General features: G+C 39.7%; 1 protein-coding gene across 5 annotated transcripts in view; it reads right to left on the bottom strand.

Moving 5' to 3' along the window:
- The window catches only part of SLC35G2 (solute carrier family 35 member G2), a 32,989-nt gene extending 21,432 nt beyond the window's left edge, over positions 1-11,557 (bottom strand). The window contains exon 1 of one of the 5 annotated variants that reach the window (XM_044754940.2): positions 11,085-11,557. The gene's annotated coding sequence lies outside the window, so the exon portion shown is untranslated. Of the gene's footprint in view, positions 1-10,968 lie in introns of all 5 variants that reach the window. The other 4 variants (XM_014851960.3, XM_014851958.3, XM_044754938.2 and 1 more) reach the window with 4 other exon arrangements.
- Positions 11,558-14,432: the final 2,875 nt, after the last annotated feature.

Here is a 14,432-nt window from a genome sequence, read left to right as displayed (position 1 = left end):
ATCTTGGCTTTCTTTACACAATGAAAAATTGGAAATAATCTAATGTCCTTTAATGTGGGAGATTTAAATAAAAACATCAATGCATATTATGCAGTCATCCAAAAGATAATTTACATGTATATATTGACCAAAAAAAAATCTTCATGTCACATTGCTAAGTAAAAAAAAGGTATACAAAGGTATTCATAGTATGATTCTATTTATATAAAACAATTTACATCTATACTATGGATGGTGGAATTTCAATTATTCAGTACTTTCTTCTTTTTACATTTTTGTTTAATTTTCTACATAAGCATGTATTTACTTTAAATCGGGTTGGGGGAAATCAAGCTGTTTTCATCAGAGGAAAAAAAAATTGTCACTTTATATTTCAACCAGACCAGAATAGTCATCCAGAAAGCCAAATGTAGCTCTTGTATTTCTGCGCCTTCTGTTGGAAGCAAAACTGTGGATAAACAGACCATGTTACAGAGAGAATTTGAATGGATGGTGTCTAGAACCCAAACCAAAACAGAGGTGAAATACTACATCAACTAAGGAGGATGTCTTTATCACATACAGTGTTTGAAGGAATTAATTCATTGTGTGTGCGTGTATTACTATATTTTCATGACTAACAACAACAAAATAATGTGGATTCCAAATGGCAGCAAAGAATAAAATTACTATTGGTTTTTCTCACAGAAGTTACCACTCCATAAATCTTTGTATTAATGTGGAAAAATCTGACCTGAACAGATGGACCTCATGTTGTTTTCTAAAACATGAACAGATTTGTGATCTTCTGGACCAGGAAATGAAGTCAGCACTAAAACAACAAACACTATCATCCATCTCCTAGAATTTCAATTTAAGAAGTTAATAAAAGCAATATTTTCCTCTTTAGAAATACAGTGATACATTCCTGTCTTAATGGAATGTGCTCTTGATATAGTAACAAAATAGTGGGATATTTGTGGCACTGGAGGTGCTGGTTGACTGATCCCCAAACTGCACTAGTTTTGGAGAAACCCCTCACTGTGGTTCTTGGCAGGTGGCAGCATTTGGCTGCTTCCAACCTTCATTCTCCAAGTTTCTCATGGAAGGCACATCCCTGAGGCTTGCCAGTCCGCCTGGTTAAATCTTCATGTCATTAACCCAAGCACCCCTTTTCCTTGAGCATCTTCACAGGAGCAGTTTCACAAATAGATGCCCTTGGGTTGAAGACCCAGTATGGGCTCTCTGTCAAGCAATTGGCAGCTTTGCATTTTTTTTCCTGCTCCACCACTTTCTGGCTATATAACTTAAGGCTGTGAGGAGACCAGTGTCCCAGCAGGACTGGATCTGAAGAGATGGGGACAAGGAGGTGGCCCATGAAGTCAGGATATTGGTTATATAAAAGGAGAATGAGCAAACAGTTAAACGTATTGAGGATAAAGGGAGTCAGATTTATCATCATCAGAGAAGGAATTTACAAATAGGAAAAGGGTGAAGAATAGAATGAACCCTGTGGTGTTGGAGTGGAATTGATATTAGAGTTAACTCATGGATTTTAATATAAATAGATGAATAGATATAGAAATAGATATAGACATATGTATATATGTTTGTCAATTTCCTGGCCCTGTCTGCTAAGATGGCCTAAAAGCAAAAACACCCCAGTAGCAATGACCACATCTAGCACCCAGATCTTGCATTCTCTACTAGAAGGAACCAGGGCTCCTTGGAGAAATATCTTTTGAAATGACTGAAATGGTTGGGGCAGGAAAAGTACAAGATGAGCCTGAAACATCCTACACCAGAAAGTACTTTAAGAATAATATAGAGATGTCAAAAGAATACAAGAACAAGCTTGAACAGGATTCCAATAGCCAAATCTGTGACAATTTCATCATCAAAATCAATAATGATAGTAATGGGTTATAATCCATTGAATAAAACAGAAATCCACAAGTCCATACTAATGTAAATAAACAAATAAACAAATAAATAAAAAGAAAGAAAATTCTTTCTTACAATAGAATACCAACTAGTAAATGTAAAATAAATGTTGAAACTGGAAAAACTGCCATTTAGCAATCATCATAGTAATAATTTATTCAAGTAAGAATCATCATAAAATAAGTGACTGAAAATTTGTTGCAGAACAAGACGTTTACATAGTCTCAAAGCATCTCACCACAAAATGCTTATTAATTACAAAGGGAAAACTAATAACTTTACAATGGAGAAGTTATCATCTAACAAAGTCATCAAAGTTAACATTACCAGCAAAAAGACAAATCAATATTGTGTCTCTTAATAAGATACACTGAGAACACAATCTTGCTTCTGTCATATTCCTACTAAACATTCATAACTTGCATCTAATCACGAAGAAACATCAGACGAACCTGAACTTTCAAAAATGTCAAGGTTACTAAAGACAAGGAAGGAATGAGGAATTATCACAAATTAAAGATTAAAGAGACATGACAACTAAGTGCAATTCATAATCCTGGATTTGATTCTAGACCAGGAGTAAAAATATTTTTCCAAAGAGGAAATTATTGGGAAAAATGGCAAATTTTGAATGAGGTCTGTGGATTCAATGGTAGAATTATATGTGTTAGGTTCCTCATTTTGATGATAATATTGTGGTTGGTTATGGAGGAGAGTATCTCGTCTTTAAGGAAAATACTTTCTTTAGGGATAATTAGGCATCACATCTGTAACTTACTTTCAATTGGTTCAGAAAAAAACAGAAAGGATACAAATGAATGACAAACCAAACACTGTAAAATGGTTACAATTGAGAACTTGGGGTAAAGGATATATGGGAATTATCCTCACCCAGGAGTTCATTGGACTATATGTGCAACTTTCCTGCAAGTTTGAAATTATTTCCAATAAAATGTAAAAAAATATGCTGGGGATAACAGTATCTACCTCATAGAGTTATTGGAAAAAGTACGTGAGTTAATACATGTGAGGTGCTTAAAACAGAGCAAAAAGTACACAGTAAATGCTAAATAAATATTAGCAATGATGGTGGTGGTGATCAGGACAGTGGTAGTGGTAATGAAAATCCTGAACTGTAAACCACAACTCATCCCAATCAGGACAAGGTGACTCTGAGACACTTGTTTTCTCTTTTTAGATTCAATTTAGAAATTGAAATAATATTTATTTGCATTTGAGACGCTAACAACACTATTAAATTTCTTTGTTGCAGTTTAAGCACATAGTGTTCACATAGAATAATATTTTATAAACTGGTGTCCTCAAGCAAAAAATGTGTTAGTAATATTTTTTAAATAATCAAGATCAAGTTTTTGAAGTCATTTTCACCCTTCATTAATTTAGGCAAAATGGTGATAATGAGCAAATATAAATCATACATACATATATATATACATATACAATATATATTAGCATATATATTTAATATAGGATACCCATATACAATACCATAATAATATACATAGAACTAAAGACAATGACGTTGAAAAAGACTTTGGGTGTCATCTACTTCAATTCCTTTGCAAGTAACTGTATCTTCTATACCATCCCCCAAAACAGTCCAGTTTCTGTTTGAACACCTACGATGACAGGAAACTCACTCAAAGCAGCCAGCTGGAAATCATTTTGATTGTTAGAAAATTACATTTTAACATTGAGTCAAAATCTTTCTCCATATAATTTCCAGAGGCTGTTCCTATATATTTCTTCTGGGGTCCCTAAATAATTCCCTCTTCCACACAACGGCATTTCAATATCAGGAAGTACTGTTTCTACTCCCCCATCCCAGGTCTCCCATCATGAGTTTTCTCTTCTCCATTCCGAAAACCTCCTCTTTCTTCAATTATTCCATGTATAATCATGGATTTCAGTCTTCTCACCATCTTAACCACTCTCCCCTGAACATACACCAGTTTCTATAACTTCTTCTATTCAGGAGATTCCGTTTCTATGTGGGCAGCCTGAGACTGCATCAGCTATTCTGGCAGCCTCATGCATTCATGTTTATTCCTTTATTCAGTCAATATTTACTGAGTGTCTATGATGTGGAAGGCCCTATGCTAAGACACATTTAGAGATAAGACCAAGACATAAGCTTTCTCTTAAATAACTTACATGTTCATTTGGGAGAAAAGATATATGGTAACAAGTGCCATAAAACACACAACACATGCTATGCACATTAAAGGAAGGAAATTATACAATTAAATAGGTATTTACTCTAACACAACAGTATTAGAGAACCAAGCAAAAGTAATGACAGTTCCAGACTAGATCTATTTTGTTTTGGGATAGTGTGAAAATTGGTAAAATGCAGCAGGTTGAGATTCAAGCCACATTAAAAGAGAAACTTCCAGATTAGAATTATCACATGGAATCAGAAGACACAAAGGGTTTGTATCTTCTTGCCCTTGAGAGCTCTGACAACAGGATCAAAAATCATTTGTCCAGAGTGATTTACATGCAAATTTACAGACAGGCTAGAAAAAATAGATTAGACTACTGGGCACCAGGTTTATACCAAGTGCTTTACACATATTATTTCACTTAATCCCACAACCGAAACAAGGTAGGAACTAATATGAGTCCCTTTTTTTACAAAAAAAAAGTTAAGTGAAGCTCAGCAAGGTTCAGTGATTTGCCCAAGCTTACAAAGGTGCTTACTATGGCAGCCAGGGTTCAAATCCAGGCTGTTACCTTCCAGCCCAATTTGAGGCCATCAACTACTTGCTACCCAACAAAGCAATCTCAGGCAAATTCCCACCCACATCCCAACGACCTTCCTGGAGACTTACTTGGAGAAGCCTCTCACTGAACAATCTGTTCCTCCTCTGGGTTCAAGAACACTTTCTACAGGGCTCTGTCACAGTCCTTGACAGATGGCATCACTGTGAGCTGTGTATGTTACACTAGCCCCTGATAAAGTGTTACTGCTCCAAGAACAGAGATTATGTCCTTATCTTCTTCTTGGTATCCCAAGGTCCCAGGAAATGCCAGACTCAACAAGCGCTGGGAGAATTCATGAGTCCTCTGGCACAGCCAGCCTGCTTTGGAGAAAGCCGTCCTCTGAACCGGAGATCTCTAACCCTGGGTCTAATCAGCTGTAGTGCAGAGTTTTGGCTGCCACAGTTCTGCAACCTCACTCTATCTTCTACCTCCTAACTACTTCCCCCCTCCTACCTACCTCCTAAATTAACAGAATCCAAGAAGTAATGTGAGTCTCTGACTTTGGGCTACCACCACCCTCAGCAGCCTTACTCACTTTTGGGATCCTCACCCCCATTTAGAACAGAGGCTCAGCCAAAGTTAGAGAGACCAGAGGCAAAATAGATGGGAAATTAGGTCACCTAATATTTCTACTTTCCTTCATCAAGTTTTTAAAGTCAGAGTTTAGGAATGTTGTTGATACTCTGGGATCTTAAATAAAAGGAAAGGGATACAAAGCAAGCAATTCTGATACAGTCAGGAAATGATTAAACGAACTGCAGTAAAGATGACAGGCATACGGACTGAACTCATATATAATCATAACTATGAAATAGTGTTAAGTGCACAGAAAGTATTACACATGCCCAGTGAACACATACAATTCTACTACAGCAATGACTATAAGAGAAACTAGAGTGAATAAACAATTTAATGTGTAGAATGTTATTTAAGTGTGATGTTATATAAGCCAAAATTTTTAAATTATATATGTATATTAACATTTATAGGGCAAAATAAAATTTTGGTCCACAGGAAGAAAAAAAATCTCTGTGATCTCAGCTCATCTCTGACATTTCCCTACCACGTAGAAAGGTATTTCCTGTGTCCAGACGAGCAGGCAGACGGATGAAAAGTGAGAAAGGAGAGGCCCTGGAGCGATTATTGTTCTCCTTCCCACACCCAAACCAGTGGCCAGCAGACAGTGACAGTTGACGTAACACTTTGGTCACCTGGAGAATCTATTGCTAAGGGCAGAAGGGCAGAAAAAATATGTGTGGTGATAAGAAGGGTACTGTGCCTGATTTTATAATCAAAATAATGTAGGAGAAACATGAAATAAGAAGGAAGATACAGCAGTGGCCCATAACATCCTGGAACTGTGATTCATCAGAGTTTTTAATAATGCCACCCATGGTGCAAGGCAGCCTCCGCAAGACAAATGAAAGAAGATTCTCATCAACAGTGAAATGTTTCAAAGTGCTCAGAAAAAAAGAGGGCCTGGTTAGAATATGATTAATGTCATCATTTTTTTCCTTACCAACAAATTCCAATCCCCAACGGAAAATTATATTCCTACTCAGGTCACTAGGAGGCAAAGACTCCTCAAGCACCTAATAATTGGAGAGGGTCTAATCCCCATTATGGTAACCATAAACTATCAGATTGCCAGATAGGCCAGCTGGGAGATGTGAAGTGTGGAGAGCAATGCAAGTTCAAAGGTATTGGAGAGTTCAACTATCCATTTGAATTAAAACAATGTGAAAATTAACTTTATAAGCTCTAATCAAGCTTATATTTGATTATTGGATTATTTACATCTATACATATTCTCATTAAGTCTGTGTCTTTGAAAAGATTCTAAATTATATAAAAGTATTTTTTAAAGTGTAATTAATTAATCTGTCAATCTTCCTGCCAATCTCCCCAAATATGACTTTCTAATGTGACTGAATTCACTAACCCCCATTTCTAATAGCTAAAACAGAAGTGTCAGCCATGTTAATTAAATGAAACCAGTGTGATAATTTCCCCTCTTCATTTTGGGCCCCTCTGCTTGCAACTGGCCACCCCGACCGGAGCTGCCTGAGAGGTCTACCAACACAAAGGGACAAAGCCGATTAGATCTTGTTTAGAAACAGAACTGGTGACTATCTAAATATAATATGAATCCAAGTTCTAGTCCTTAGTAAATTTAATTGTGCTCTTTCTCTCAATATCTCTAGTGAGATATTTTTAGAATCTTTAGAATTTTAGAGATTATATTTTTATAATCTTGGGATGGGGATTGGGGTGGTGTTCTAAGTGTAACACCAAGATCAGACATCACAAAAGGAAAGATTGACAGATTTGACTCCAGGAAAATTTAAATCATCTGTACAAAAAAACGAACTATAAAAAAATTGTACATGACAAACTAAAAACAACCACAAAGGGTCAACATCTTTCATCCAAAATGGACTCTTAAATACTCAAGAAAATTGGGCAAAGCCATGAAAAGGTAATCATAGAAGAAGAAATACAAATGACTAATCGTCATATGGAGAGATTCACAATTTCTGTAAAAGACATGGAAACAAGAATTAAAAGTAGAGTGAGATATCTGTCTTGCCTCATAGGTGAGGAAAATGGAAAATGCTGACTACCTCTAGCACAAGTGAATGAAGAATCTAGAACATCATGTATTATTGGTTGCAGAGCAAATTGCTACAAGAATTTTGGAGGGCAGACAATATGCACCCAAATGCAAAGAGTGCATTCTCCCTAACACATCAATTTCATTTAGGAATTTATTCTAAGGAAACAACACAGAGGTATATTAAAAGAATGTTCAATACAGCATTGTTTTTATTATCCAAAAGTTGTAAATAATCTAAATGTACTTAAATGGGATACTGATTAATTCAATCCTTATATGTATCAGATGGGAAGATATCCATATCTTAGGCAAAAAAAACCAGAAAAATAGATAAAATATTATTCAATTTATGATACACGAAATTTAAAATGCTCACTTTTCACATTTCTAAAGTTAAAATCATCTTACAATTGACAATATCTTACATTCAATGAAATGTATGTTTATTTATGAATTTAATAATCTGGAAGTATTTATTCCAAACTAATATTCAAAGTTACCTTTGGAGAATGGCTTACTAGAGGCTTTCATTTTCTACTCTGGTGTTGTTTCCATTTTTATAATCAGCTATATTTTAAAATTTATTCTCTAAAACACAATAAAACTATTCCCATTTAGCACAGGAAGAAAATAATACGGAAAAACTTATCAGTGCCCCAATAACCATTCTTTTGTTATTTGGAAAAAGTTATTGTGATTCATAATGGATGCCAAAAAACAGTGTTTGGGTTTTGGGGGTTTTTTAAACGCATGTGACTAACCTTAAGTGTGTACATTCTTATGAACCTCAGTGACATGAATTCCTAATTTGGCTAAAAAGTGGACTTTGTCAAATTTTCTTTCATCTACAAAAAAACACACTAAAGAATAGCTTCTTTTAAAAAAGACTGCATACTATCAGGTAAAAAATTTCACAGACTAAATAGCATTTTAAGCGAAAACACTTTCATTAAGTATTTAGAAATTAAATACATCACATTAAAAGGTTCAAACTCAGTAAAATGTTACCCTTCATAAAGGACAAGCCCATGGATATGCGGATTGAAAATAAATAACTACTTCTTACACATCAATCTTCAGTAGAATTTCACATCTGGCAATGAAATGAATTTACTAAAAAGGAAAGTGGGGGCATAAATCTAGAGTTTAAAATGTAATCTCTTTTACAAAACCATAAATACGGTAGATTATCTTTTATTATAGAGGAAGGAAAGACTGATGCAAATGCCAGAAATTATAAAGGAAAAAAAGATATATTTGACTACATAAAAATTGAAACTTTCTATAAAGCATAAAAGATCATAAAGTTTAAAAATTAAAAAAATCAAGAAAAAATTGCAACATATTTAACAAAGTCCTTAGTTCTATGCAAAGAACTCTTATAAATAAGAAAAACTATAAGCATACCAATAGAAAAATAAGGAGAGAAACACACAAAACAAGAAATAAATTTGACCAGTAAATATATGAAAAGATGTTCTTTTTTGCCTATCCAATTGGAAAATACTTTTAAAAGACTGAGAAAACCTAAAAACCTAATTTTGGTAATAGTGTTGGGATACTGACATTCGAAGTCACTGTTTATAGTGGTATACATTGGTACACATTTTCTGTAGCACAATCTGGAAATAGTGTTCTTCCAAAAAATAATTCTTGAGTACCCATATATCGCACTGTTACAGATGTTGAGAACACAGTAAAGAATAAAACAAGACAAGAGAGGAGATAGGAAATAATTCAACAAATAAAGGAACAAGTTAATGTACCAAAAAATAAAATGTAGCTACCCATTGGACCATCAATTTCACTTCTAGGAATTTGTTCTAAGAATATAATCAAACAAGTGCACAAAAGTTTCGTCAAAGATGATAGTTGCAGAATTGTCTATGACAGCAAAAAATTGGAAATACACAAATGTTCATGATTATGAGATTGTTTAAATAAATTATGTTCTACCTACAAAGTGCAATATTATGCAACCCTTAATAATGATCACTTAGTTTTATATGTATTGGTTTGAAAGACATTAAAGATAAATTATATAGTGAAAATGCAACCAACAGAAGCTTGGTCCATTTAAAATGCATGTGTGTTCATCTAAAAGAAAATCTGTTTACAATGATTTTCTCTGGTTTTATGCATTTCTCTATCACCTAAATTTCTAACAATGAGCATACATTTTATGAGAGATAAACCATAAATACCAACATTTTGAAAAAATACATACGTAATCTTTAAGGAGATTCAAACATACCACCAGTATATTTGAAATTATGATTTCAGCATTATGCATCTTAGTCATATTTTCTTCAAATTATAACTTTCCATGGGACTATTATCCAGATATTGTTCTGTATTAAATTTTTCATCAATTCTTTTTCTTTAAACTTCCTTTAGGAACATATTTTTTGTATCAATATCAATCTTACATCTTTATAGACTACCTTTCTTCTGGAATTAAAATATGTATAAATAGCTAATTGCTCAGCAAAATACCAAACACTTTAATCCACAGGCTCTGTGATTTCGGAACAGATGATTATGAAAATTAATGGTTCCGCAGAATTCAGAAACACTATGTGTCAAAAAATAAAGATGGATTACAAATAAGCTCTAGAAAACTGTCACTTGTAGCGCTTGATGGCGTTGAAATGGTGAGTGTAGTTACATGTGCGTTACGTTTGTGTGCATATACACATACACGTATCCTACATATGTCTGTGTGAGAGTCCCTGTTTATTGTGCTCATCGTGTGTGCTTGCATAGGTAATCAAACCTGTTATGCACATGCTTTATCTGCAACCCCACGGCGGGCCACAATTGCCCTCATATCGTCAAGAAACTGGCATCAACCCATCTGCAAAGGGTTTCAGTGTCGGGCTGGCTCCACTCTGGCCACCTGCCTTGGAGATGGGCTATTTCTGGCAAATGCGCAGAGTAGAAGGGCAAGGCGGGCCGCGGCCCGGGAAGAAAGCCGACCAAGGCCCTTGCGGCACTTCAGCACCAAGGACACGGGCAACCCCAATCAAAGTCCTTTCGGGCGGATCTGCCTGCGGAGACTGCCCCTCCCCAGCCGCCCCCAGGCCTCTCCGCCCCGCGTGTCACTCATTCGGGGCCCTTAATCGTCTCTCGGACGCAGGCTTTCGTCCTGCTCCTCGCCAAGCCCCGAAAAGCCTAGACAGAGATGCAGGTCCGCGCAGCGCCCACACTCGCCCCAGTACGCGTCTCCTTCCTGATGACCCGCGCGACCCTTCCATCCTCTCCCCATCTCAAAAGAGGCCAAGCGAGCGCACATGGCGCAGTAATCCTACAGCGCCCAGAGACGGTCTGGGAGAGTTCGTGTTTTCCTGCCCGGGGCTGGGGAGGCTGGGGGACTTGCCCTGTGCCTCCAGCCGCCACACTCGGCCGTAGCCTGGCCCTCCCTCCACTACTCCTTGCCTTCGCCTTTCAATGGGGAAAGATTTCTACAAACCATTTATTCTGCATGAAAATCTCAACCCATACAGACTGGCGTTCAAGAGGCATAGACATGAGACAAGAGATTAAAGGAAAATACTAATTTTGGGCCATATTTCTAAAACCATCCAGTATTTTTTAAAGTTTGCATTTGAAATTGATCCCATGACGCCACAGGGACTCACCCTTGTTTGGGTGGGCTCGTGGGCTAGAGGAAAGCAATAGCCTGGCCTTTATCATGGGGGCTGGGGAAGAGCCCCGAGGTACGACAGTGGCAGGAAATGGGGGCGTAGATGCTGACCCTACCGACCCGGTGTCCGGGTCCTCCAGGAGAGCAGTGCAGGGAAGTGGAGGCCCCGCGGCCTTTCGGGCGTCGAACGGAGTTGCCCGCGAAGGTCTGAGAAGGGGGCGGGGCGCTTCGCCCTGGGACCGGCGCAGCCCCGAAAGAGGGGCTCTGCCCCTTCGATGCCTCGCTGAACGCGAGGGTATGCGGTCGGGGTACGCACCCGCTCCTGCGGGAGGGGCGGCCCGGCAGGCAGGGTCAAGGCTCGAGTCCGCTGCTGCCGACCGCTCCCGGGGCCCGGTTACCTGCGAGTCGCGGCGAGGAAGGCGCGCCCGGTGCTCGGGCCGGGGCTGCCCGCTGCCACGAGCCCGGCCGAGCCTCCGAGCCCGCTGAGCCCGCCGCGCGTTCCGCCTGGAAAACCACGGCGCCGGCAGCGGGGGCCGCCAGGCCGGGCGCGAGAGGGGCGCCGCGGGCACGGACACTGCGCCTGCGCCCTCCGCTGCCCCTCCCCCCGCCGGCCGGGGCCCGCCCGGGAGACCACGGAGGGCGCCCAGGGTTGGCGGCGGGATTGAGGCGCTTCTCCTCCCCGCGCGGTGGGAGGGTCTAAGGCGCCGGGAACCCGCCCGCTCCGGGCGCCTGTAGCGTGCGCCCTTGGAGAGAGCCGGTTGGAAGCTCGCCTGTGAGCCGGGGTGACGTGGTCTTCTAGAAGGGGGCAGCGAGGCAGCCTCAGTCCATTCCCACCCGTCTGCTTGCGTTTAAAAGTCTCAAGTCGATTCCCTGATATTTAAAGATATGTCTAGCATCGGTGAATCGTGGTCCGGAAAGGTCTTCAGGCTTCCCGGAGGCCACCTGGCATTTTACCGATGAGGTCTCCGAGAGAAGGGTCTTGACACTGCAGAGCTGGTTCCCGGACTCAGGTCTATAGTGTGCCCCAATCCCACGCTGAATAAATGTAGTCTCTTGGAAACAGACCTGGTCATCAAAGCAATGGACTAGTTGGGTCAAGAGGACAGAGGCCATTACCTAGGCCAGGCAAGAAAGGGTGAGACCTGAGCAAGGCCCTAGCTGTGGGGAAAGAGAGGACGTGACGCTGCTTTTCCTCTGTCCCTCCAGATCCACTCTCCACCCTGCTCTGTGACTCAGGACTGACCCTTATGGACTACATCGACTGTCCCCTGGCTTTTACTTGGTTTTGGCTAATGGATGTCACCTGCAGGAGATCACAGGACAGGATATTCTTCAGGACCTCCCTCTACCCTCCTAGAGGACCACTTTGTTAGCCGTGGCTATATTCTTTGTCTGAAGGCGATTCCTCCAATCCCGTGGCCCTCTCCTACAGTTCTCTCTTGATTCTGGTTACCACCAGCTGCCTTTGCCCCTTCAGGACTAGGGCTGGTGATGGCTCCTAGGGGTTTCCTTTAACCCTGCCCACATCTTTTTAAACAGTCCATTCCTTAAATTCTCCTCTACTATCCCCTGGGTGTGCTGTACCATCATTTTCCTACCATTCCAGGACACTACACTAGATTGTACTGGGGAGGATTCATGAGGAAAGAAAAAAAAATGTGTAATAGATAGAGGGGGCTTTTAAAAGGTGAGATGTCTCCCAGAGTCATATTGACAGTTCTCTGGGCTCCAGGGAGCCATCATGCTATGTGGGTCCCCACTGGATCCCCCAGCCTGAGTGTGCCAAAGATAGTTTGAGTAGACCCAAGAATGAGATTCAGACCACTCTTGACCAGTGTGTTCACAAAGGAGCTAGGGATCATCTGAGTGTCCAGCATAATAGAACTTTTGGATGCCTCTTGATACGAAGAGACAATCTAAATCTTTATGGAGCTGGTGCTGGTGCTCTCCCAACCACAGCTGGGCTGCTGTTGAATGAGCCTGTATTCTTAGGTCACTTGAAAGAGTCCTGGGCACAGTGTCTGGAAAATGTCTTTAAAAAGGAGCTGCTGAGTGAGGCAATTGTCAGTTAGAATCCGTTCCGTAGAAAACGCAAAGAACCTTCCCAAAAAGAGGGGAAATAAAAGGCAATAGAGTGAGTAAAGGCCATTAAATGGCCCCAAGCACTCCATATCAGTTTGGGCTGAATCCAGGACCCGAACATTTCTCTGGCTTGTAAAAACAATGAAACTGGTTTAACTAGTTTAATTCTTTCCCTACTCCCCTTCAAAAAACACACAGACGAAACAAAACAACCCTAAGGCACTATCTTGGCAAAATTTACCCAAAGGGAACCCCGGGAGTAGCTGTTTGCAAACAGAATTAATGTCCAAGCAAACACATTATTTGTACTGAATACAAATGAGACCAGAACAGAAAATTTAACAGGTATTTTCAGCCTTTCACCCTTTCGAAGAGGAAAGATCCTTTGTTGTTCAGAAAGCAGCTTGGGCATTAAATGCTCTGATCTAGGTAAGGAGTAAAGATACAGAAGCAAAAGGAGCCTCAGGAAGCTAGACTGATCTACAAAGCTCAGCTAGATTTTATGTTTCTCTTGGAGGGAGAAACATAGGGGAGGAGGAGAGCCAGAAAAAGTTTTGAAGCTGGGAGTGAAAAAAACAAAGATGCAGAGTGAGCTGAGTTTAGGAGAGAAGGTTTCTGGGAGATTTGAGAGTGGGACTAGGGATTTATCACAGCTGCTGTTCTGAATGACACTGAGAGATACTTAGAAACAAGAAAAAAGATTTTTAGATTTTTTTATGTGTAATAAGTGGAATTCCTCTTTTGTGCTATAATGCTGAGGGCTTTTTCTTGCAAGTGTCAAAAGTTCAAACTGATTTAAGAAAAGGAATATGTGTGTCTTAACTGAAAAATCCATGGATGGATAGCTTCAGGTATGGCTGAATCTGGGGTGCAAACAATGTCATCAGGATATGGTCTCTCCTCTCTTTGACTTCAAAGAGTTTATTCTCGTGTAGTGATTTCTTCCCACCTTCCCCAACTTTCTCCAGTAAGAAGAGAGCATTTATTTCCAAGTAGTTCTAATAAAATCTTGGGATTATGTCCCATTAGCAAATTCTGGACCATATACCCAACCACATGCCTTAGTCTGGGGACAAAGAATGATGGAGGGGTTATTCTCCAAAGGAAAATCAAGGTTTTGTTATCAAAAGAAACCATATAGTGATGGGCAGGTGAAAAAACGACATGTCCACCACAGGTACCTTTCAAAAAAACTTCAGTTAAGATTTATACTGCTTTCTTCTTTTTTTTTTTTTTACTAGACTAGTGTTCTTTTGGAAATGACACTGTGTTGACATGAGCAGCAAAGCAACTGAAATGTTCTTTCTGCCTAAAAAATAAAGCAAGATGTCTTGCTGTTCCTATGGAGCGAGGTATCAGATGTCGACGAAAATAATC

The sequence above is a fragment of the Equus asinus genome, chromosome 21, assembly GCF_041296235.1.
Source record: "Equus asinus isolate D_3611 breed Donkey chromosome 21, EquAss-T2T_v2, whole genome shotgun sequence".
NCBI lineage: Eukaryota > Metazoa > Chordata > Mammalia > Perissodactyla > Equidae > Equus > Equus asinus.
The sequence above is the reverse complement of the archived record's forward strand: the minus strand, read 5'-3'. Positions and strand labels throughout refer to the sequence as shown.